Source organism: Ambystoma mexicanum, chromosome 11, assembly GCF_040938575.1.
Source record: "Ambystoma mexicanum isolate Mex_15411 chromosome 11, UKY_AmexF1_1, whole genome shotgun sequence".
Classification (NCBI taxonomy): Eukaryota; Metazoa; Chordata; class Amphibia; order Caudata; family Ambystomatidae; genus Ambystoma; species Ambystoma mexicanum.
The window spans coordinates 984,705,046-984,731,487 of NC_090934.1; the positions used below are offsets into that span (position 1 = coordinate 984,705,046).

Sequence of the window (26,442 nt, forward strand, 5' to 3'; positions counted from 1 at the left end):
AAGCAGCATGGTCTGCTGCAGGTAAGTCCACCCAAGCATTATGAGCCCGGCGCTTCCAGCGCTGGGACTGGGCATCTTTATGAGCCTGGTGCCACTGGCGCCAGGACAGGGTCCAAAAGGTCCCAATTGGGACTGGCTGGCACTCGGAACCGGGGTTATGGGTCTGCTTCCAAGGGAGTCGGGCAAGTCCTGATCTTTTGGAAGCAGAGATCATGACAGGTACAGACTGCTCCAAGTGGGTTTACTGCCAAACACCTGTAGTCTTAAATCTTTTGCAGTGGTCCCTAAGGGAACTGCACAGGTTTCTGCCTAACACTCGTTTCCTCTACTGGAAGTCTGGACCCCTCTGGCACCTTCTTCAGGGAGAAAAAGAGGGACAATGGTACCTCAGACAACAATGAGCAATGCACTGGAAACCCAAAATATGCCAAGATCCTGCTATGTGTGAGAACCTGGTCCATAAAAGACTGAAATCTCTTGACTACCAGTCCGATCCCAGCGCACATACTACGAGGGAGACTAAAATCTCATCAGCGATGACGGCACCTCCAACAATGGTAATTGCTGGAGCAGTCAATTAAACCGCAACTCATCCATTGATCATGCAGTCAAAATCAGTAACTGCTCACTCGCTGTTAGTGTAGTTTCTGCAGCCAGCGATAGTGGTAGAAATGGTGGTCGCTTCAGATGCCTAAACCCCTGCCCCACCCCAAAGAAGGGTTAACAGCTGCCTTTTTTTTAACCCATTGAAGGTTTCAAGGGTAGTCTTGGTCACCAGACCCCATCCCCCCAGCCACAGCACTCTGACCTGGGTTTGTTCTTCATAGCCAGGCGTTGTTCATTTCTCTCTGCACTTTTTCTCCTTAGAAGCCTTGTCAGTTTTCTTAACTTTGGGCTTGTGAAGGTAGGCTAGGAGCCTCTCCCATCCATCAGGCCTGGCCCTGGAGGATATTCACAGGCATAACACTGAGGCAGAATGATGGAGTACCTCCTGGCCAGTTTCTTCCAGAGGCATATGGTGAACAATTTAAAAAAGGGCGACACCCTTCCTTCACTACTAGCCAGAAAGGCTCGCAGTAGCTGCCACTAAGTGCAGCTAAGAGTCATGTCAGTCTGGAAGCCAGAAATTCCTATTTTCGATTAAAATAAATACATTTTCTACCTTCGAATAAAAAAAGCAAAAACTTGGAAAGATCTCCCAAGGGTTTTGTGCACAGGCTGGAAAAGGAACTACACGGGAAATTGTCGGCTTTAGTAGCAACTGAAGTGACTTTAAGCACTACCACCATCACCCTCTGCAGATGCTACACTTTAGTATGTGGGCTGGCAGCAATGTGTATGCAATAACTGCCAGTGGCCTAGTTGTGCATTAGCTCGTAAAGGAGCAGCGGCCTGAATAATACGGGTTTCCAGGCCCTACGGGTAATATTCTTTAATGTGTACCTATAAAATACCCAATAGTAATGTTCAGATTTTCTGATGGGTATAGATTTTCAGCATGCAAGCTCAAAGCAAGGTAGGTTTTTGATTGGGAGTAGGGGGGTCCTGTGGACGTTGGTAAAGACCCCAATAATGATTAGGATACTCTTGACCCACTATATTGCCAATTGAGGCATCATTGAAGTGGTTCGCTTCAGAGCATGAGGCAATAAATCTGCAAAATATCCTAGTGTCACTAAAAGTCAAAATATGTTGGAAGTTCATTCTAGAAACAGTTTGGTCCTGCATTGAGTGGCTCAATAGGTGGCTTGTGCGAGTTTAAATGACTACAGACATAATCAAACCAAAAGATACCTTCAGGGGGACAGGTCTCCTAGGCTTACTTGCCGATAGTGAAGAGAACATCACAATATATGAGACATCATTGGTATCAGTAGAAAGACAGACCTAAATGGGAAACTGCAACTAAGGATCAGCGTTTCAACTAACAAGAGATTCAATGTGGTCCCTCTTAAGCATGGGGTCAACATGAAGTCGACTGGGAAATACCTACATTTAATTGCTCTTTCAGTTTGTTTATACCTGAAGAAAATATCAAAATACGTGGATAATGATCACTTTAAGGTCACAACAACATGCAACCATTCACACCAACGCAGATGATAAAACAGTCAATCAGGCTTTCTGAGAAAAGTGCCACTTGCCGATACATCTGCGCTGGCACAACCAGTTACAAAAGGACTAAATGTTTTAAATTAATACATCACATAGTTTCCTACTGCGTTAACTGATAAAGCTAAAATCAGAGCGTATTTCAGGTATACCCTAGAAATCAAGTTATGATATATGATATGACATTTATAGCGCACCTATAGGCAACTGTTTCAAGGAGCAACGAGGCAAGGGTGGGGCAAGACAACGATCTTACTAGGTCAAGTGACATTGAGATCACACAAGAGTGGGGGAGAGGGAAGGGAAAAGTGCCAGGGGAGTGGGAGGAGGAGTAAGTGCAAGATATAGGATCAAAACAACGAAAAAATTAAGAAGTGCAGCCAGCAGGTGGCGATGCAGGGATTAAGTGCTGACAACAAATGTTAGGTAAATTCATTTAAATCCCACTATTCATTGCACAAATTGCTACCAAGACATGTAAGGACATTGCCTCACATAATAAAACATTGCCTTGATCCAAGATTTTACCATTCCACCTTTGACAAATAAGTAAGAACAGACTCCACCTCCGATAAAGGTGGCGAGGCAACTTAAGCCATCCCCCACAATTGTTGAAAATCTCAAGCAAAACATCCCAGAAAACCTTTGCCCTAGAAGAACAAGTTACTTCTTACCTTGTAACGTTCTTTCGACGGGATGTTCCGCCGACGTATTCCTCATCTTAGATATCTCCTTCCAGCTCAGCTGGCCTCGGAAAATTTTCTCTCTCTAGAGGGCGCTGCGCGTCAACGTCCTCCGAGTCTATGTCCCTCGACAGCTGCTGTGTCGACGTCATCCTGCCTATAAAGGCCGCGCGCAGGGTCCGTTGCTCAGTTCCGTTTAGTAGCCCACAATAATACTTTCTGGACTAAACTAATCACCCTGAAGGAGCGTAAGCTGCAACAGCAAGGGAAGTAGAACTGCGGGGATGGATGGGAGGGTCGATGAGGAATACGTCGGAGGAACATCCCGTCGAAAGAATGTTACAAGGTAAGAAGTAACTTGTTCTTCGAAGGGATTGTGTCCTCCGACGTATTCCTCATCTTAGATAGGCTCCCATAGCAGTATTCTATTATCGGAGGAGGGAGTACTGACTTCACGCTGTCTTCTATTGATGAATAGAATGCAGTACAGCCCTTCCAAACCTAGTCTCTTGACTGGAGGAGGAATCCAAATTGTAAAAACGTGTAAAGGTATGGACAGACGACCATGTAGCAGCCGCACATATGTCTTTAACCGGCACGCCTCTTTTGAGGGCCGATGAAGCTGCAATACCTCTGGTCGAATGAGCCCTAAGGTTTTGAGGGGGCTCTTTCCCTGCCAGTTTATAACATTCCAGAATGGCTAGAATGATCCATCTGGAAATGGTCTGCTTAGTTATTGGTAACCCCAGCTTGTGACCTGTGTAACCTACAAACAGCTGGTCTGCCTGTCTTATCCTGGCTAGTCTACTGATGTAAAAACTTAAGGCCCTCCTAGGGTCTAGCCTGTGTAACCTCTCTTCCTCTTTCCCCGGGTGAGGAGGAGGATAGAAAGATGGTAGGGTAATCTTCTGAGTGATATGGAATTCAGAAACCACCTTTGGGAGGAAATTAGGCTTCACTTGCAGGACAACTTTGTCTTTGTGAAATATTGTGAGAGGGGGTTTACAAGAAAGAGCTTGTAATTCGCTCACCCTTCTAGCAGATGTAAGTGCTATTAATAAAACAGTTTTAAGGGCAAGGAATCTTAACGAACAAGAATGGAGAGGTTCGAAAGGTGTACCCATCAGGAAAGTTAGTACTAAGTTTAAATCCCATAGGGGAACTTGGAATGGTCTTGGGGGATAAACATTGGTTAACCCCTTTAGAAACTGTATTACCAAGGGTAATTTGAAATAGGATGGTTCTTCCGCAGTACGCTTAAAGATAGATAGCGCTGCGAGATAGCCCTCAATGGTGCCAACTTGAAGGCCTGAATTTGCCAAATATAGTAGGAAGGACAAAACCATTGGTGTACCACATGAAAAAGGGTAGATATTCTGTTCTCTACACCAGCTGCAAAATCTGTTCCAACGGCAGCGGTATAAAGACTTTGTTGCTGGCCTCCTTGCCGAAAGCAACACCTCCATAACATCATCAGGGAGGTCCCAATCCTTGTACCTCAGCCTTTCAGAAGCCAAGCGTGAAGGTTGAGGGTTTTGATGTCTGGATGGTGAACCTGACCTCCCTTCTGTGAGAGTAGGTTCTCTCTAAGTGGAAGTCGAATTGGAGGGCAGATGGAAAAGTCTAGAAGGTCTGGGTACCACATTCTCCTGGCCCAATCCGGGGCAATTAGGATCATGGTTCGCCGGAATCTTCTCAACCTCCTGATCATTTGAGGAATGACAGGGACCGGTGGGAACGCGTACAGAAGCGGAAACTCCCAGTCCACTAAGAACGCGTCTCCCAGAGCTCCTCTCGGGGGAAATTCCCTTGAGCAGAACAGGTCGCATTTCCTTTTTAGGCTGGTGGCGAACAGATCCACCTGAGGGGTTCCCCAAAGGGCGAAGATCTCTTGAAGGACTTCCTGAGCTAGCTCCCACTCGTGGGAGACTGTGTTCTGCCTGCTCAGAGCGTCCGCTGTCAAGTTCTTCTCTCCGGCTAGGTGAACTGCCGATAGAGAGATTCCTTCTTGAATTGCCCAAAACCAGAGCTGCATCGCCTCTCTGCACAGGGGTAGTGATCCTACGCCTCCTCTTTTGTTGAGGTAATGCATGGCCACCGTGTTGTCCGTCATTATCAGGACGTTCTTCCCTTGTACAGCTGGCAGGAACGCCTTCAGCGCAAGTCTGATGGCTCTCAGCTCTAACAGGTTGATGTGTAGTCTGGACTCCGATGGAGACCAACGACCGCTGATGGTCAAGTCGTTGGCGTGGGCTCCCCACCCCGTGAGCGAGGCATCCGTGACTACTGTTATCTCCGGCCAGGGTTGCCAAAACTGTTCTCCTTTCAGAATGTTCTCCTGACAGGCCCACCACTGAAGGTCTCGAGCCACCCTGCCGGGAACCTGAAGAAGATCTGTCATTCTCCCTGAGAATTGTGACCACTGAGTCCTCAGTGCCCACTGGAGGGATCTCATTCTCAGGCGAGCCTCTGGCACTAGGAAAATGCAGGATGCCATGAGGCCTAGCAACCTCAAAAAGTCGAAGGCTGGGAGACGTTGGGCATGTTGGAACTTGGTAACCATCTGTAGAATATCTTGAGCCCTCACCTCTGGTGGCGAGGCTTTTCCCAGGGAAGTGTCCAGGATCGCTCCTATGAACTGGAGTCTCTGCGATGGTATCATTTGTGACTTCTTTAAATTGAGGGAGAAGCCCAGTCTGTGAAGGAAGTGGCACACGTGATTTAGCTGGATCTGAGCTTGTTCCGGAGAAACAGCCCTGATCAACCAATCGTCCAGGTAGGGGTAGACGTGAATCCTTTCCCTCCTTAGACTTGCAGCCACTACCGACATTAACTTGGTGAAGACTCTCGGGGCGGAGGTCAGCCCAAATGGCAGCACTCGAAATTGATAGTGAGAGTTGCCAATTGCGAACCTCAGGTATTTCCTGTGTTTGAGATGGATAGGCACATGGAAATAAGCGTCCTGAAGGTCCAGAGATACCAACCAGTCCTGGAACTGAAGGGCCTGGAGGATCTGAGAAAGAGTGACCATCTTGAATTTGTCTTTTCTGAGGAATTTGTTCAATTCTCGCAAGTCCAAGATGGGTCTCAGTCCTCCGTCTTTCTTTGGAATGAGAAAGTAAGGGGAGTGCCAGCCCTTGTTCCTCTCCGCTACAGGTACCGGTTCTATGGCACCTTTCTCTAGTAGGTCCAAAATTTCCTGCAAGAGGAGCGGATCTGGAGCTTTCTGAGAGCTGATCCCCGGTGGATGACTGAGGTATACGTAGGAAAGGCAGGCAGTAACCTTGGGCAACTGTTTCCATTGCCCAAGCATCTGACGTGATAGCCTGCCATACCGCCAGATGTTGAGTCAACCTGCCTCCTACAGGTGTCCTGTGAGGGAAGTCCTCAGAGTGGTTTTGGGGCGGCTGATGCAGATGCCGATGGTAAAGAGGCACCTGCTGTTGCTGCGGCTTTTGAATATCTACCCCGTCCACCTCGGGTAGTTCTTCTTTGTCCCCTTTGAGCCGGTCGTCCTCTACCTCTTCCGAATGCGGAGTAGAAGCGAAAGGACTTGCCCCTCGCAGAAGTTCCTGTGGGACGAAAAGGAGTCTGACGGATTGCAGCTCCTAGGGATTTTGCTGCTGCTTTTGAAGTTTGCAGTTTCTCTAAACTGTCATCCGCCTTTTTCCCGAACAAAGAAGAGCCATCGAATGGCATGTTCAAGAGCCTGGCTTGCACATCTGGGGCAAAACCAGACTTTCTCAACCAAGCGAATCTCCTGGTTGATGTACTTGCCGCCATTGCTCTGCTGATACCGTCAGCCGAATCAATGCCCGTCTGGAGGGATTCGCACATAGCGTCTTTACTGTCCTGTATAATATTCAGGAACGCATCCCTTTCCTCTCCATCCGGGATGCAGTCAGCCGCTGTAGAAGCACACTCCCAAAGTGTATGGCTGAACCTAACAAGGGTGCAAGTGGCATTAACAGATTTTAACGCCATGCTACATGCTGAAAAGACTTTCTTTGCCATAGCATCATATTTTTTATCGTCCCTGTCCTGTGGGACGGTAGGATAAGCCGTCTTGACATCGGTAGAGGATGCTGCCTGTACCACCAGACTTTCTGGGGATGGGTGTTTAGACAAAAACTCCGGGTCTGTAGAAGATACCCTGTACTTTGTAGACAGTTTTTTATTTACTGCTGGTACTACATCTGGGGTTTCCCAGTTTGTCATGATCTTCGTCTGAAGAGCTTTATGGAAAGGCACCACAGGATCCTCCTGTGGGCCTTTGTCAAGAATATCTGTGAGGTCATCTTGTTGGAAAGATTGTGAAGGTGCAGACCACCCCATGAACTCTGTGATCCTGGCCATTAAGGCTCTATAGGGGGTTTCAGCATGCTCCCCCGGGTCTGGCCTAGCAAACTCCACCTCAGGGGAAGTGTCTAACCCACTTGCCTCATGTAAGGAATCATGAAGATCCTTTAACCTGAGTTCTTCAGAGGAAAATTCCTCTCTAATTGGGGTTACAGGTCCCTGCAACTCAAATGTGTCTTCCTGTTCAGACAATTCACCCTCTTCCAAAATTGAGGACATAGTTCTCAATTGTTCTGAACTCATAAAAGGAGTAAATCCCATTTCCAAGGCAGAGGGTGCCGAACTTGTCATTATCGGTCTCGAAAACGTCGATGTCGTCGAAGGCTTCGAGCGTGGCGTCAAAAACAAAGGCGGAGGCCTCGAGGACCTCGACAGAATTGGAATTCTACTCGACAATCTCGAAGCCATCGACGTCGAGGACCTGGGGATAGTCACTGGGTGTGTCGTAACCGTGACTTTTTTTTTCGCCGGTGTCGAAGCTGGCGTCGAGTCGACAGACCCGTGTGTCGAAGGTCCCTTCGACAACGGCGTCGAAGACATCGACCTCGGCGTCGACGGAACCCTCGTCGACGGAACCTTCGAGGAAGGTTTGGAGGTCATAATCCTACTCGAGGGTTCGAGACGCACTCGAGAGGTTTCCTTCGCCAGGTACTGCGACTCGCGGCGTTTTTGACCTTCGGGTCTTTCGACCAGAGCATCGCTCTCGGCAGTCTTCGAGGGGGTCGAGGCCACTTTCTCGAAGACGCTCATCATATTTTTGCGGAATTCCTCCCATTCAGCCCGGGAACTATGTTTCGTGGGGCAAGGGATTCTTTTTGGCGAAACAGAGGAAGAGGAAGAGGAAGACGGAGAAGGGGATCTTCGAGGTCTCCTCTTCGAGTGCTTCGATCTCGAGGAGTGATGAGACCCACTCCGAGACCTGGAGCGCGAATGGTGACGAGGAAACGAGTGTCTCGACTTCGTCGACGAAGAAGAAGCTTTAAAAGTCTTACCTTTCTCCAGCTTCCCCCTACGCTCCTTCAGGGCCTTAGCTGTCATGGACATACAGTCCTCGCATTCCGAACAATGGTGTTCAGCTCCCAAACGCCACAGACAAACTCTGAGGGTCAGTCAACGACATCTTTTTCCCACAATCTCAGCATTTTTTGAAGCCGGATCGAGGAGTTGTCGGTTCCAACGAGGAAGCCATCGAGTACGGATCGAATGACTCGAGGTAAATAGGATTAATCTGACTAAGAACTGAGCAACGGTATTCCGAGGCACTGAGTAAGCGCGGAAAAACGGAACTGAGCAACGGACGCTGCGCGCGGCCTTTATAGGCAGGATGACGTCGACACGGCGGCTGTCGAGGGACATCGACTCGGAGGATGTCGACACACAGCGCCCTCTAGAGAAAAAAATTTTCCGCGGCCAGCAGAGCTGGAGGAGATATCTAAGATGAGGAATACGTCGGAGGACACAATCCCTTCGAAACACCAAGCAGAAGGAAATGCGCGGTAGAAGCTGCACTCAAACTGAACTCTGCTTTAATAGAGGTCAAAAGACGGGGGTCAGGTCCTCCGTTTGGCCGGCCTTTGAGGGTCAGATTGGTGTAAAAAGAAATGCCCATCCTGTCAAAAATGGGAGTGGCAAACAGCCTTCTGTAATAAAAGATCAAAACCTGAAATGAAAAGCGCTAATCAGGATGAACCATCTTGGCTAGTATGCTTGCTATATTCCAGGATAAACTAGCGATCCGACCACGCAGCACTACACCAGAGAGATCACTTCTGTTAGAGACAAACAAGTTACTTACCAACTGGTAACGTTCTTTCGACTGGCTGTTCCTCCAACGTATTCCACATCTTTGACATGTAATGTCCACAGCTGTGCACTCCGGAAACTTTTTCAGCAGAGGGCGTCCTGCGTCGATTACGTCGGGTCGAGGTCCCTCGAAGGCCTCCGTCGAGGGCAACGTCACCGGATGTTATAAATAGGACGCACAGCGCCCGTAGCCTCAGTTTAAGATTTTTCCCTCAGAACGTATGGCACCAGTCTCATGCCTGCTTGACTGCACATAGCCTTGCAGAAACGTAAGCTACAATCGCATATGAAATTCTCCAGAGGAGCAGGCTGGGAGGGCGATGTGGAATACGTTGGAGGAACATCCAGTCGAAAGAAAGTTACCAGTTGGTAAGTAACTTGTTCTTTGAATGGATTGTGTCCTCCAACGTATTACACATCTTTGACAGACTCCCAAAAGCAGTACCAGTAAATGGAGGAGGGAAAAGAATTTAGAATACCAATCAGATTGCGGAATAAAGAACCTCCTTCCCAAAGGCCATTTCCTGACCATGGATTGTATCGAGGGAGTAATTTTTAACAAAGGTGTGATTGAAGCCCATGTGGCTGCATCACAAATATTCCTAATAGGAATCCCCCGCTGGAGGGCGGTAGAAGTAGTCACGCCCCTAGTGGAATGACCTAGCAACCCTTCAGGAGGGTCCTTACCCGCCAATCGGTAACACTCCGTAATGGTAAGGATAATCCACCTGCACAAGGTCCGTTTGGTAACAGCCTGGCCCAATCAGTGTCCAGCATATCCTACAAAGCGTTGATCGTCCACTGTGACCCTGGACATCCTAGAAATGTAAAAGCTCAGAGCTCGCCTAGGATCCAACCGATGGAGTCGCACCTCTTCCTTACCAGGATGAGGAGGCGGGTAGAAAGATGGAAGAACCACCTTCTGACTCAAATGAAAGTCGGATACTGCCTTAGGTAGAAAGGACGGATGTACCCGCAGTACAAACCTGTCCTTGTGGAACACAAAGGGTGGTTTAGAGGAAAGGGCCTGCAATTAACTCACTCTGCGAGCAGAAGTAACCACAACCAAGAACTCTGTCTTGAAGGACAATAATCTCAAAGGAAAAGCATGCAAATGTTCAAACGGAGCACCCATGAAAAATTTCAAAACCAAATTTAAATCCCAAACCGGCACCTGGAAAGGGGATGGCGGGAACACATTAGTCAGTCCTTTAAGAAATTGAGAAAACAAAGGAATCTTAAAGTAAGAACATTCTTCAGAAGAGCGCTTAAATATAGAATAAGATAACCCTTAATGGTACCTACTTGAAGGCCCCTGCAGCCCAAAGAAAGCAAAAAAGACAAAACCATAGGAATGGAGCACTGAAAAGGATCCACATTGTGACCTCTGCCCTCTGCACCAGTCGCAGAATTTACGGCAACGGTACAGGGATTTTGTTGCAGGCCGTCTGGCTGAAAGCAACACCATCCATCACGTCATCTGGGAGGTCCCAATCTTTATACCGCAACCTTTTAGATACCAAGCGTGAAGGTTAAGAGTCTTGACCTCTGGATGGAGAACCTAAAACCCCACCCCCAATCTGTAGTCGGGTTACCTTATCGAAACAACATTACGTCCAGATTGGTAATTCCATACGAGCATGGCACTTGACAATACATTCTGGAATCAGGATTACCAGGCACTGAAAGACGTGAGAAACAGTTAAGATACACACCATACCCGATATGTGATAGATTGGATTATGGGGGACCTTTAGTTGTGAACTAGAGGAGAATGTTAACAAATAAAAATGAAAAACAGCACCATTTCAATAGGGACATCAAAGTAAGCAAAACCCAAACCTAATAGCTTTCTCACCAAACAGGGGATTTCTAAATGGAACTAATACTTTCGGTGCAACAGTATAGCCAAGGGACTCCAATATCCATGACCAAGTCATGCGTTGCATAAACGACCTGCCCCTTGTGGAGGCCTGCCGAAAAAAGCTTTGTTCATTAGTGAGATTATGGATTCTTTAACATTGCTGGAATTAGGCTGTGGAACATGCTTTAGGATTGAAGTACACAGGATGAAAGCCGGGATAACTTTAAAGGAAATGCATCACAAAGTATCTAAAGTGATATTGTGGGTGTCGCCATCTTAGTGGAACATTATGATATTGTGAGAAGAACGTTTCCTCTTGTCACAGACTGAGAGGTTACTCAACTCCACCCCAAGTCCAATATCAACCCACTATATGTTTGTCTCCAGCTGTGCCTCCCTGTAACAGACATTGCTGAAGACCTAACTAAAGGATCAGTATGTACAGGTTTGACAGTTATTGAAGACCCAATCAGTTGCAAAATATTTGAAATGCTGTAGAATAAGCCAGCCAATAGATCCTTCAAATTGAAAAACCTATCAAGACTATTTTCCAATTTCCAAACAAACAACTTAAAATGTGTATCATTTGTTAAACTCATACATCAATTAGCATCACACTGTGTTGTCAATGTGCTTACAAACATGATGGCAAATCAATGTGCTCTCCCTTTGAAGTGGATGCGCTAATGCTATGAAATGTATCAATCTTTTTTTTAAATGGGAAGCTTCTCAAAAGATGCTATAATATATAATCAGACTTGCTGTTGCAAGTTACTTGAGCAGTGGATTTGGGATACGGTCTGGAAACTGGTCAATCTATATTACTGCCGAAGAGACATCAGTGGACTTCACACCCACTGTAGAAAATGTGTCCTAATTGTGACCCATTGCTGGTACCCAGTGACATACCCATCGATTCTGTAATAACGCTAGAAATTAACAGAGTTGATTTAGTCCTATGGGAGCGTGGATACGAACAAGAAGCTAATCTAACCTCTGCAAATCACTATTCATCGCCACAAGAGCCTGTTTAAAATCAAATGCCACGATGGAATTCACAGGCGACCCCGCCTTGCTTTTTGCCTTCTGGGAAAGGGGGCAGGTTTTGGCCTTAAGTTCAGGCAAACTGGTGAGGCCTGAATGAAAGAATAGCTACTCACACACTTCAGGATACCCACAATTGAAAATTCAGCTCTTAAAATATACTTTTCTAGTCCAAGGTTCTAGAAATCCCAACAATATAATACAAACTAAAGTCTGTGTGCACAATGTGTAGCAAGCAAAGCACTAAATCAGTCAATAAAACCAGCAAAGGTAAATCTGAACAGTCAACATAACTTACTTGGCTGCACCCAATAGGTAACTAGACCCTCAAGATTCCAAGATCCCCTAAGCCCAGTCATTAGGGTCGTAGGGGAATATCAGATAACAAGCGGAGCCACCAGGCACCCATATGCCACAGTACGGAGAAATGAAAGATCTTTTTACAGACGTTAACATGCCACAGACTCATACAATAATAACGAAGGTACCAGAGAAGAAACAACCAGACTCCTCTTCAAACGTCAACCAGAGCCCTTCATCAATACTAAGTGTGCAGGTTGTGGAGGGAGTTGGGTAGTGAACAGTATGGACGGCTCGAAAGGCCTCCCGGGGACAGGCCACAGACGGTCCTTTGTGCCGGCCTAAATGCACACCTTGCATTAAGCCAAGTCTTTTGAATGTTGCAAACTTTGAAAGCGAACCTGGTCCCGTTTAGGACTCAAAACACTGCTCTGGGCCCCGATAGCCACCATCTTGCAGGGCTATACACCACCTACAAGGCTATACCGTTCAGAGTAGTCCCACACAATGTACTAGGTACAGAAAAGCAACAACAATTCCACTATCTGTGACATGCTTACCTTCTAGTGAACTGGTCACGCAAAGCCCAGTTGTGCAATGTTTGAAGTTCAGAATCTTTCTAATTCCAGGATTTCCTGGGAACCTGCAGAGAGAACATGCAGCGAGAATTATACCATGTTTGCTTTCTAGCAATCCTGAAATTCCACAGCTTTCAATATTCCAAAGGCAAAGGGAGTTTTGGGATATAGATAGGGGAAGTTGGGGGCATGTTTTAACTCTAAAAGCCAAACACCAGCATGGCTGGCAAAAGAGTGTACCAGGTGTCATGCCTCCCAATCTTCCACAGACTACTTTATATACCAAAATGCCCATTCTATTTTGGAGATGCGGACTGGAGAAAAACAAGGTTTCAGAAGCAACTGAAACAAAATGGGGAACATGGTCACATATGCAAGAGCCATACCCGATGACCTGCCTTACCATCCCTAACAACTCAAGACTCAGACTTGGCTTCCAGCCTCTCTACCTCCACAAAACCTATCTGGTATCATGCATACCCCCTCACCCTCACCACAACACATAACTCATCCTTGGATTCATACACAAGTACCCTCCACAATACAAACCAATAGCTGGCATCTTGGTGCTTCTATTTTTTGCCATTTAAACTTAATTAAAACACAGATTTCCTTGTACCAAAAATTGTTACAACCTATTCTTCCATAAATAGGGGAAAAGAACATGTCCTCGTTTCCGAGATGTCTCTGTTAGAGGCTTTCCCAGCACATTCGGTACAATTTAGTAAATAAACATTGAGCCACGTTATAAAAATAAAATTCAAATAGAAAAACAAATACTGAACAGATATGAGCCAATGCAAGTACAATTTCAGGTGCATAGTGCAGTGTGTCATTAATGCCGGCTTACGATCCAAATCTCGGAAGGTAACTTATATAAACGTAAATGCCATCTCATGCGTTTTATGATGGCTCTGGGGGTTATCATGACTACTTATAAAACGGATTACTCGGGCGCCAATCCATTAAAAATTGTGTCATTCGCTCCTGCATTGCCCCATCTATTTTACTCATGGCAGCCACATACCACACCCGTGCCCACCACTCCTTCATATCTGGGTGATCAGCTTAGAGCTCTTCGCTCCCAGTTTGTAATGACCCTGCGAGTCCTCGTTCCCTAGAAGCAGCACCAAGGGATCCATTTCCAACTCCATCCAACAGATTTCCTTAATCTGAGCCACCACTTCCCTCCAGAACCCCTCAATCTGAGGACAGACCCACCACATTTGGAAAAAGGAGCCTGGGGACATCCCACACCTCCAGCATCGGGGGGGGGGGGTGGGATGACTTGCCCGCCCTTGTCCAGATGTTGTACCTCGTCAAATTATCTATGGGATGTCCTATATCCTCTTCTCACTTTGACATGTATCCATGGGGGGCCATGGACCTGCTGGCGTTCAGCACTTTGTATAAGGATGCAAGTCTAGCCCCTGGGCGATCGCTTATGAATACATCCTGAAAGTGGGTCATGTCTCTCTTCCCCTGAGCAGACACATTCGCCAGAGTCACCCAGTGACGTAGCTCAATTTATCCATAAAGGCGTGCTTGCAGTGGACAAATGTGAGAAGGCGATTGTCTCTAAACAGCTGCCCGGGCCTGTGTAAACCTCCCTTCGACCACCTAAGCAAATGGCCCATACTCAACACCGGGGGGCATTCACCATTTCCGCGATACCACCCGTCATGGGAGAGGGAAAAGTATTTGTGTCATAGCGCAGCGCAGCTTTAGCCCAATACTCCATTGTGGCCCTAGATGTTGGAAGTTCCCCCCTCTCCCACTCTATGCGCCCTCGGAGAGAGCCAGCACCAGCTATCTAGGAGGGTCCCCAAGGCATTCTGCCCTAGGTCTACCCATTGCTTTGGGCTGTGTGCAGCCGCCTGGCTTTCTAGAATGACCGCTATTTGGGCAGCACAGAGATGGCTCTTGATGTTAGGCGCCACTAAAACACACACACGTAAAGCTTGGAAGGTGTACAATAACCGCGGCAATAGGGACATCTGGACCGCCGATATCCTTCATGCCAGGAGATTTCAAAAGGTACCCCACTGCATCAGGTCATGTTTGGCTCCAGCAAAGAATGGTAATATATTGGACGTGTACAAGTCGGTATATTTCGCTGTTAAACGGACACCCAGCTATGTCTGGCAGTGAGAGGCCCAGGATAACGGAACATTTGACTTCAATAATTCAACCGTTGCTGGTGATTCCGATATGTTAAGTATCAGCGATTTTGTGTAATTAATCTTTAAGCTCAAGACCCCATGGAATCTTTCTAGTAGTGAGACGATATGGGGCAACAATAGCTGGGAATCCCACATATAAAAAGAGATGGTTATTGGCGTAAAGCGCCAACATATGAGGATAGCCCAGTAGATCTACCCCAGGGATATCTCCAGAAGAACGCACCAGACAGGCGAAGGTTTCTATAGCTAAGGCAAATAGGAGCAGGTAGAGCAGGTGCGGGTAGAGCAGGCATCCCTGCCGGGAGCCCCTGCGCAGATGCATCAGGCTCGAAAGGACCCCATTCAACTTGATTCGGGTAGAGGGGAGAACAAAGTTTGCAAGCACTAAGGAAACGTGGACTGTACCCAAACTCAGCCAATACCTTAGATAAGTATGTCCAATCTACGCGATCAAACGCTTTCTCCGAGGTGATCGAAAGTAAAACCATTGCCAGTTTATGTTTCAGTGCCCAGGCCAAGATGTCCACCGTGCGTCATATTACTGAACACCTGCCATCCTAGAACAAACCCGGTTTGATCCACTGCCACCACACCAGGCAGCACTGCAGCTAGACGCAGGGCCAAAACTTTCAAAAATATATGGGCATCATAGTTCAGGATTGCTATTGGCTGAAAAGAGGAGCAGAGCGTGGTGTCTCTGCCTTGTTTATTAATCAACATTAGTGTTGACTTCCACCCATAGATGGTGTAATGGACCAAGTTTCAACAAAAGAAATATAAACACTTATGCCATGCAGGGTGAGAAAACTTCAGAAAACCTTTTATAAAAAAGGGCTGTGAACCCATCGGGGCCTGTGGCTATGTTACTGGGGAGAGAACGAATGGCCTGAGCAACCACCTCTGCTGTGATGAGACTGTCCAGCCTTTGTTTGTGGTCCAAGGTTATGCGCGGGAGGCGGGCCTCCTGAAAGAATACATCCTGCTGTGGGCCACTAAGGGAATCCGCTGCAAACAATTCTGTATATTATTGTAACAATGTGTCACTTTTAGCAGGCTCTCCGCCATGCAACAGGCTGCATGCATCCCTCAGCCCCCCAATTGTGGTACTAATCCTTTAGGCTTGGAGTTCGTTTGATGTAATATAGTAAAAGTGTTTTGTTTAAGCAGTTTATGGGAGATATCATCTGCCATAGTCCTTTTAGTTCCACCTTGCTACCTGCAACTGTCAGTAGGTTTTTCTAGCACCATCCCGCTTGTGCCGAGATTCCCTCTCCTGTACTCTCCTCAGCTTGATCATGCTGGGCTGTAAGGAACTTTCTCCGTGCCGAAGCCAGACTGATTATCTCCCCGCTCAGTGTAAGCTTAAGAGCCTCCCACACTCCTGCCGAGACGCCCCTCCGTATAATTCTCCTGAAAATATTGGGTGATTTCAGTAATGATGGCGCATCTTCCACCCCATGGACTTCCTACCACCCAGTCCATAATTATCCAGTTGCAAGGTGACAGGGGAGTGGTCAGAGAACAATGCAATCTCTATGTTGCTTAAGCATATCCCTGAGAGCATGGACCGAAATACCAAAAACAAGTCAATTCTACAGTAGCTGTGAGAAATGCGTGTAGTCCCACTGCTGAGGGTGAATATGCCTCCATATGTCTACCAAGTGCGTATCCCTCATAGAAGTCTTCAGGGCGATCGTTCTTGGTGCTTCAGCCGAGGTGAATGGGATAGACTTGTCCACTCCACCCTCTAATACAACATCAAAATATTGCCCCTACCATGAGCTCCCACTTTGGAACTGCGTAATATGCAGGAATAGCAGAGCCTAAAACTGGTCCAGGTGTTGATTAGGCTCATACACAGACACCAATGGGAGACCCCTACCCGCGAATTGTATAGTCAGCGAAATGTACCTACCCTGGGCATCCTTCACAACCCTACCCTGTTCAAAACGGAGTGAGCTGGCTATTAAAATTGTGACGCCTGCCTTTTTCTTCTGGGACAAAGCATCTAAGTATTGATGGGGAAACCAGCGGGAGCATAGTTGCGACCAGTCTCGCTGCAAGAGGTGGGTTTCTTGGACCAGGGCTATGTTAGCCTTAAGGCCCACCAATTTAGACAAAATGCTTTTCCTTTTCCTTGGTGAATACAACCCCTGAAAATTCAAGGATATAACTTTCCCCAACAGTCATCCCTAGAAGTCAATACTACTCCTATTCCCCAGGCAGGTTTCGAATGCCATTGTGTCCTCTTATTCCCCACTCCACTCTCCCTGTTCCCCAATCCAAGTAATCTCATCCCATAAGTCCCCCAATGCACTACACCGTACTTAAAGAAAAAAGAAGAAAACAATTTAACGACCCTGTGTGGGGAAAACATCAGGTCAAACCGCCTGATAAGAGCATTTTATTCTTGCGTGATCTGAATGACACAAGGCCTAGTAATGTTTTTTCCTCCTTCGGTCTTTCCCTTCCTTGTCTTGTCATGCCTAGACACACTTGTGCACAGGCGCATTATAAATGGCTCTTACTCCCAGTGCCCTTATGATTGCATTCAGTCGCAAACCAAACGGCTTAAGTCAAGCTGGGTAATATCTGCAGCTGTAATTCTCAACAAGTCTGGGGTGTTAAACATCTCTGTCGGTCAGCTTTCTGAGTTCAATCTTCACCCAGCCAAGCGAGGGCACTCATGTGCAAGCCACTGAGTCCTTGCGCCTCTCTTCTTTCAAGTGAGGGCCTCTGCCGGTTCCCCCTCCCGCTTTTCCTAGAGCGCACTTGGGAACAAGAGGTAGGTTGGGCCTCCTGAGATCTCACTTCAGGCAAATGTATGACTGCTTCCGTATCTTGAGAAATTCCATAGCCGCATGGAGGGATGCAAATTGGTGTTGGACCCCAATCCTGTTCGAACATTATTTGGAATGGATAACCCAACCTGTATCAAACTTCTCCTCTAACCAGTTGGTCAATGGCCTCATGAGCCTGCACCTTACAATCATCCCTTTGGATAGATCCTGGAATATTTTGGATACAATTGCTAATCAACAAATCCAAGCTTTTTTGGACCAGTGTAACATCTTGGGCCCTAAACAGACAGGGTTCAGTAGTCATCACAGCACCGATTCCCCTCTGCTGGGCTCAAAAACGAATCCTGCAACATCTTCATAAAGGGCATAATTCCCTTCTGATGCTTCTGGACCCAACTGCAGCATTTGATCTGGGTGATCATGCCACACTAGTAACCAGGCTTCAAGATCTGCAGCTTTCTCCTAAGAAGACGCAAGTTGGGTTATGTCCTCTGTCTGATCGAACATCCAAGGTGTACAGTGAGGAGGCAATTGCTGAAGGCTTTGTGCTTTCCTGTGGTGTTCCACGGGGGATCATGTATGTCACACATTAACATTTTCACCTTGCCCCTGTTCGAAACGCTGGATTTAAAGGTAATAATTCACTTAAACTATGCAGATGACATCCAGTGTCTTATCCCGCTTACAAGTAACTATTCGAATGACTAACAATCAGCACCACATAAAACCATATTCGCAGATGGATGTTGCTGAATAGACTAGCGCTTAATAAGCGGATATTAGCCCGAATTTAGGCTCTACTAAAACCTCATAGTCTAAAGATTCAACCAAATATGCCATACAAAACGCTCCTGTCTCATTAAAGTTTAAAAAGAAAAAAAACAAAGGAAAAAGTGGACACTGCTGTGCTGGTTCCCATGCACGAAGTGAAGGGAACTGGCATAGCAGATGGGTTCTGGAGACGGCGGCACACAAGGAGCTGCCCACAGGTAAGTAAGGTGGGGGGGGGGGTCGGGGGCTAGGGGATATTATGAAATGTTTGGGGGAGAGAAAGGAACAAGTTACTTACCTGTAACTGTTGTTCTCCAGCATGGGTCTGGCATGGATTCACATGCTCATGAATATTCCCCGTCGTCAGGCTGGGAATCCTCGGTAAAGAAAAAACCAGTATCAGTTTCGTTTCTGATCTGTCTTTCGTAGTAGTAACCAATCACTGGTCTCTGCGTCATACTGACCACAGCCAATGACTGCCCTCTACCTAAGCACCGCCTCTGGCAGCCATCTTCAGATTTGGGAGCACGTGAAGTGGCAGTATGACCAAGTGAAGAGCCGCAGAGGGGTAGGCGGGAGGGTTCGCATGTGAATCCATGCCAGACCCATGCTGGAGAACAACAGTTACAGGTAAGTAACTTGTTCCTTCTCCAGCATGGGGTCTGGCATGGATTCACATGCTCATGAATAAAGAATACATAGCAGTACACACATGCACAACCACGGGAAGTGGCAAAGGCTCAACATTAAGCATTACATCAAACATCTTACCTCCTCACCAGGCTCACCTCAGGCGAACAGGTTGCGCAGCACTGCTTGGCCGACCCTGGACTCCTCCCTGGAATCCCGATCCGACGCAGTAGAATTTCGTGAAGGTGTGCGTCAACCTCCACGTAGCAGCCCTGCTATGTCCAGCAGGGGCACACCAGAAAGGAACGCCGTGGTAGCTGCGATCGCTCTGGTGGAATGGGCTCTCGGACGGCCAGGCAGCGGTCGGTTTGCCAACCGATGACAGTACATGATACAGCCGGAGAGCCATCTGGAAATGGAAGCCTTCGAGAGAGCCTTCCCCTGATTGACAGGTCCAAAGTTCACAAAGAGTTGTGACGTCTTCCGAAAACACTTTGTGCGGTCCACGTAGAACTTCAGCGCTCTAGCCACATCCAGCGAGTGCAACGTCCTCTCAGCCGGCGACGAAGGCGACGGGAAGAACACAGGCAACACCAAGGATTCGTTGAGATGGAAGTCCGACGGTACCTTGGGCATGAAGGAGGGGTGCGTCCTGAGCACTACCCTCGTGTCGTGAAAAGTCAAGTACGGGGCCTTGCAGGAAAGGGCCTGGATCTCTCCCACCCGTCGTGCGGAGGTGATGGCCACAAGAAACGCTGTTTTCCACGACAGAAACTTCAACGGGGCCGAGTGCAGAGGCTCGAACGGAGGTCCCATGAGCTTGGTCAGCACCACGTTGAGCTCCCACGCCGGGGCCGGCACCTTCACCGGCGGGAACGATCTGAACAGTCCCTTCATGAACTCTTTCACCAGACGATGAGACCACAGGGACGACCGGCCCGTGGTTCTGGTGTATCGGGAGATCGCAGCAAGATGAATCTTGATGGACGCGTGTGCCAGTCCAGCTTTGGCCAGCGTCAGCAGGTACGGCAGTACTTGGGGAGCCGTAATCCGTAGAGGGTAAATCTTCTGTGCGTGGCACCAGACAGAAAACCTCTTCCATTTGTGTCCATAGCATTTAAGAGTCGAGGACGCCCTGGCCTTTGCAAGAACCTCTCTGCAGTTGGCCGGTATGTCGTATCCTCCAAACTCTAGCGCTGCAGGAGCCAGGCCTGCAAGTTCAGCGATTTCGGGTCGTGGTGGAGGATGGCGCCTCCTTCCCTGGAGAGTAGATCCGCGTCCACCGGCAGCTTGATTGGCGGGGACGCTGACAAGTCCAGAAGGTCCGGGAACCATATCTGCCTCGGCCACGCAGGTGCGACGAGGATCATCCTGCACCGTGACCTCTTGAGCTGGTTGATGAGCCGGATCAGCAATGGCAATGGAGGGAACGCGCATAGAAACAGGCCCTCCCAGGGGAACGAGAAAGCATCGCCCATGCTCCTCGCCTGGGGAAACCTGCTGGCGAACCTCCGGCACTTGGAGTTCGTCGCTGTCGCGAACAGTTCAATCTGGGGTGTGCCCCACCGTCGGAAGAGGCGATCCACTAGATCCTGCCGTAGTTCCCACTCGTGGCACGAGCGCAGCTCCCTGCTGAGTGAGTCGGCGATGGTGTTTTTTATCCCTGCCAGATGAAACGGCACCAGAAACATCCTTTGGGCGACTGCCCAATGCCACAGGTCCTGCGCCTCTTTGGACAGTGCTGGGGACCTGGTTCCGCCCTGTTTCCTGATGTAAAACATGGTGGTGGTGTTGTCGGTGAAGATCCTCACCACCTTGCCCTTGAGGGACGGAAGGAAGGACCTGAGGGCCCAAAACACTGCACGGAGCTCCAGGACGTTGATATGTAAGGATTTCTCCGTCGGGAGCCAAAGGCCTCTTGCGTGCAGATTTTCGGTGTGCGCTCCCCACCCTTCCAGGGAGGCATCCTTGGTCACTGTCTCCTGGTGGGCTGGGGTCTGGAAGTCCATGCCCGCCGTCAGATGCGCGCGGGTGCCCCACCACCGGATCGCTCGTCGGAAACTCTCGTCGAGTGTGATCCTTTCCTCGAAGCTGCCCGTCGTTTGGATCCAGCGCGCGTCCAGGAACTCCTGCAACGGGCGCATCCGGAGCCTGCACATGGGAATGAGGTAGATGCAGGAAGACATCATTCCGAGGAGGGACTTGACGGACCTCACCTTGGCCGCGTAGGCCACCAACATCCGCTGCACCTTGCCCAGGATGGTCCTGGTCCTCTCCTCCGACGGGGAGGCCAGAAGGGACACTGTGTTGAGCCTCGCTCCCAGAAACAGAGCGTCCTGCGCGGGTACCAGGTGGGATTTGGCGTAGTTCACGGAGAATCCGAGGTCCCTGAGAAATTGGACGGTCCTTGCCGTGTGAACCACGGCGAGCTCCCTTGTCTTGGCTCGGATGAGCCAGTCGTCCAGGTAGGGGTAGACGTGGATCCCTTTGCGGCGCAGCTGCGCCGCCACCGGTGCGAGGCACTTGGTGAACACCCTGGGTGCCGACCGTAGTCCGAAGGGGAGGGCTTTGAACTGGTAATGACGCCCTTGGACCACAAACCTGAGGAATTTTCGGTGCCCCTTCAGGATGGGAATATGGAAGTAGGCATCCTCCAAATCCAACGACGACAGGAAGTCTCCTTCCTCCTCCAGCTGACCCAGGACGTGCTGGAGGGTGACCATCTGGAACTTTTGCGCCTTGATGAACTTGTTCAGACGTCGCAGGTCCAGGATGGGGCGCCATCCCCCCGTCTTCTATTTCACGAGGAAGTATCTCGAGTAAACTCCGGAGCCCCGAAGCCTCTTTGGGACGAGTTCGATGGCGCCCTTCCTGAGCATCGCCTTTACCTCCAGGAGAAGTTGAGGGACGTGAAGTTCTTTCCTGGCCACGGGGGGGACGCGCGGACACTTTCTTTGAAACTCAAGCGCGTGGCCCCGGGCCAAGGCGTCCAGCACCCAACGGTCGGTGGAGATGGACTCCCACACGCTGACGAAGCTCGCCAGCCGGCCTCCCACCGGGGTGCTTAGGTGGGGGCCCGACCCCACGGCCGGTTCAATCCTGCTTCGACGAGGCTTTGCCGCCTTGTCCTTGGCGACGACGGCGGGGTCCGCCAGACTTGCCTCGTCCTCTGTAGGCCTCCTGAGACGACGAGCGGGCCGCTTGACGGTAGGAGGAGAAACCGCCGCCGGAACCTTTGGAGGCGCCCTTGCCTCCGCTGCTCCGAAAGGGCGTCCGTCGTTGTTGCAGAACTCCAAGGGCCCGGGCCGTCTCGGTGTCCGCTTTAATGGCCTGAAGGGAATCGTCCACTGTTTTCCCAAACAGGTTGTTCCCATCGAAGGGCATGTCCAGGACTCTGGTCTGAAGGTCTTGACGGAAGTCCGTGGCCTTGAGCCATCCACGCCGCCTAAGGCAAACGCCGTTGCCCAACTGGCAGAACCCAGTGTCGGCGATGTCCGTCGCAACGGTAATGGCGTGGTCCGAAGCCACCTCACCTTCCTGCAGGATCTCCAGGGCCTCTGCCCTCTTGTCGTCCGGCAAGAAGTCCAGCAGGGGAGCCAGTTTGTACCAGAGCTCCCTGTCGTAGCGGGCCACGATAGCCAAGGCGTTGGCAGCTTTAATCGTCGTCGCTGCAGACGAGATGACTCTGCGTCCCACAGCGTCCAATTTCTTTCCCTCGCCGTTCGGTGGGGAAGTCGATGTGGAGGCCGCAACCCCCCCCGCTTTTCCTGGCCGCCGCGGAGACGACGGAGTCCGGGGTAGGCTGCGCCCGGAGGCACAGGGGGGCCGTGTCCGGGACCCGGTACTTTTTCTCGTACCGGTCTCTTCTAGCTGGCGTCGTGGAAGGGTTCTTGAGGAGGGTGAGGCCCTCATCCCAAATGTCGTCCAATAGAGGCACTGCGAGGACCGTCTTCCTCTTGGCCTCGCGCCGCTGATAAAGGAAACCTTCCTCCTTCTCCTCAGGGCAGAGTTGGAAAAGCTCGGATGCCCTGGCGATCATGGAGTGGAACGATCCAATCTCGTCGGGCGAGAAGCCCTGGTGGGAGGCGACGACGGTACATCCTCGTCGTATACCTCGTCCGTACCCGTCGCTGCCGTGTCAGTCCCCGTATCATCCCCTCGGGTGGACGGGGAGGAGGGCTGGAAGGGGCGCGACGGCTGAAAAGGAGGAGGAGGGTGGATCCTTCTTTTCTTGGTAGGGGGAACCCCAGAAGGTCCCGGTTCCGGGTCTCCCGACGGGAGTCTCGTCCTTATCTCTGAGCAGAAGGACTGTATAGCCAACAAAATGGCCGCCGAGGTGTCTCGCGGCGCTGGCAGAGGGGAATCCGACAGGCGATCAGGGGCCCCCGTCGGTACCCTCGACGATGTCGTCGTCACCTGCGTCGGGATCCATCCCGACGGGCCGGTCTTCTTCCACGCCGAGGCCGTGGCTTAAGACTTCGACCAGCTCCTCCTCCGAGGTTGAGGCCGAATCTACGACGACACCCTGCCCCCCCTTTTTCTTCCCCACGGGGGATTTCAAGGGGGTCCTATCGATGGGCACAAAAGAGGACTCCCTCCGAGGTGGCAGGGAGACTCTGAGCCCCGAGGTCGCCACCACAGGCTGAGCCAGGGCCGCCGCGACAGTATCGATAGAGGGCTTGGCCGGATGGATTAAGGCCTTCACCACCTTAGGTGCGCTCACCGCCTTATCCTTGAGGGGGGGGGGGACACTGCCTCGCTCCCCCTCCGATGGGGCCTTCGAGCTCGACCGGGGCCTCTCCAGGAGCTTCGCCGGGTGCTCGCCCTTCCTCTTACCCGACCCAGAGCGTTGGCTCGTGGCTGAAGGTGCCGGGGAGGGTGCGCCCTGCCTGGCGCCCGTAGAGCCCGACCGTTCGGCGCTCCCGGTGCCAGCGGACTCGCGGTGCTTGGCCTTGTGTTGGACCCCCATCGCCGGGGCGTCCTCAAAGGTCTTAGAAGACCGCTCGGATTTCTTCCTCTTCTTCTCGCCTGACGGGCTCTTCCCTTCCAGCCAGTTGGCGAGACGTTGATGGCGGTCCTTCATGGTCCGCTCCAACATGTTGCCGCAAAATGCACAGTCCTTCTCCACGTGCGTCTTGTCCTCATGCAGGCAGTAGAGACAAAAGGAGTGTTCGTCCTCCTTAAAGACGTTCTGGAGCTGGCATCCAGGGCAGATCCTGAACAGCTTTCCGGGCGTCGAGCTTCCCTTCTCCTGGGCCATGTCCGGGCCTGAGAAACTTCTGAAGTCCTCCAAAAGCGTAGCTCCACGAAATCCTTGAGGGGCGCAGACGAATCCGACACGGGTCCCCGTTGATCGGATGGAGAGTCGGTGGAGCTTGAGGCTCTTTTGACCGAAAAAACAAAGTTTTTGAGAAAAAACGTGAAAAAATAGCACTAACGCTCGAGAGCAATAGCACGAGGATCCCAACACATGAACGTGCGGTAAAAATCTGAAGATGGCTGCCAGAGGCGGTGCTTAGGTAGAGGGCAGTCATTGGCTGTGGTCAGTATGACGCAGAGACCAGTGATTGGTTACTACTACGAAAGACAGATCAGAAACGAAACTGATACTGGTTTTTTCTTTACCGAGGATTCCCAGCCTGACGACGGGGAATATTCATGAGCATGTGAATCCATGCCAGACCCCATGCTGGAGAAACAATGTTTTGTTTCCGAAAAAATGACAGTCTTTTCTCCTTTGCACATTTCAGCTATGGGAAAATCACAGTAAAACGATGCAAACTAATGCTTGACAACACCTCTTTTTTGTTAACCATTTGTCTTGTCCGCGCTTCCATGCCCAAGGGCTTTGTCCCAGCGTGTCCTAAATAAATTAAATAAATACAATTGGAGGGAGGATCCCTATATTACAGACTGTGTTGTTCCCTGGACTTCTGCAAAATAAGGTCTTTGGTTTTAAAGAAGTGGACTCTTGTTAAGACCTCGAGGGGGAGATTCCGTCTTTGAAAATACACTCTGTGCGTGCGGTCGAGTACAAGGTCTGCGTCCGCATCACCAAGTAGGTCTTGAAACAACCCCTGGACTTATTTCCCTTGGTATCCCTCCGATACGGATGTTACTTCTGCAGGACCTGTTTTTCGTTATCCTCCTGACTCGTCCGCAGATTGCCTATAGGCCTCAAGCGCCGCATCCTCTGTTCCAACTGGTCCTGGGAGTTTGCCTGGTCACAGAAGGCAGATTCCACCTCCCCAGTTTAGCTTCATTCTGCTGCATGTTGTGAGCCAATTCCTGAAAAGAGCCCTTCAGTTCTTGCATCGTTGATGCCATTTCCTTCAGTATGGACTGAAATAGGTGTAGGATATGTTAGTGGCAGGTTGAGAATCTTTTTTCCACAACGGGTGCTGGCTTGCAGAGTCTACTCTCCCACACTCACTATCCACCACTCCAGCCTCTTTGGTGCCAGCATCACCAGGCAGGCACAACAATGCCGCTCTGTCAGTACCTTAAAGCGTGGGCGACATAATGCATACAGCAAAGGCCCCAGTAAAGGTCTGCCTGCTGGCCCTGGTGAGATCAGAGAGCCAAAGCCACAACTTCCTCTGCTTGCTCTTTACCGGCTCTGCGTTGATGGATGATCAAGTGCGCGATTTCTACTGGATCGTCGGCCACTCCCGAGAGCCTCCGGACACTACCCAGAGGGGAGGCTGACGCTCTGCTGCTCGACTTCGCCTCGCCCAGGGATTGCTGTCTGCAGACCCAGGTATGGTGCCTCCGAAGCGGAGCAAGCTATCCAAATGGGCTCCCACTGTCAGGGAAGTCTGCGCTCGCTCTGTGCCTTGCTCCAATTCCCACAGGGTAAGGGGGCTGCTGGGTACTAAGGCTTTAGCTTTTTCTGCGCACTAAATGAAACAAAGGGTACCAGAAAGCAAAGTAAATCGCCACCTAAAACATCCATATTTTTGCAAATGTTTCCAACATGTGCGCACACGACAAAACCGCAAGACAGTCACTTGTTTTTACCAATTGACTCAGAACTTCAGCTTATTTAGCATGCTTTAATTAAACACGTTCCACAAAAAAAAAAAAACATTAAACCAACCGAACTGTGGAAAGTCAGTCAAGATCATCTCTAAAACTGTGCTGATCTTGCAGGCAAAAAGGCAAAATTTAGGGGTGTGCTTTCGGTGTGGGCGTGTGCAAAGGGAGGGGCACGTGTGCTTTTAAGCCGAGGTATTGTGCACCCCTACTTGTTGATACAGAACATTGACATTGTGTTGTCCGTACGAATGTGCACTTTCCTGTTTAGAATTTGTA

General features: G+C 49.8%; 1 protein-coding gene across 10 annotated transcripts in view; it reads right to left on the reverse strand.

The window, feature by feature from the left end:
- NAP1L4 (nucleosome assembly protein 1 like 4) overlaps positions 1-26,442 on the reverse strand; it is a 1,556,420-nt gene that overhangs the window by 1,414,981 nt on the left and 114,997 nt on the right. For 6 of the 10 annotated variants that reach the window (XM_069624142.1, XM_069624146.1, XM_069624143.1 and 3 more), the window contains one exon: positions 12,726-12,808. The exons of the other annotated variants lie outside the window; for them this stretch is intronic. The gene's annotated coding sequence lies outside the window, so the exon portion shown is untranslated. The remainder of the gene's footprint in view (positions 1-12,725; positions 12,809-26,442) is intronic. 10 annotated transcript variants of the gene reach the window in all.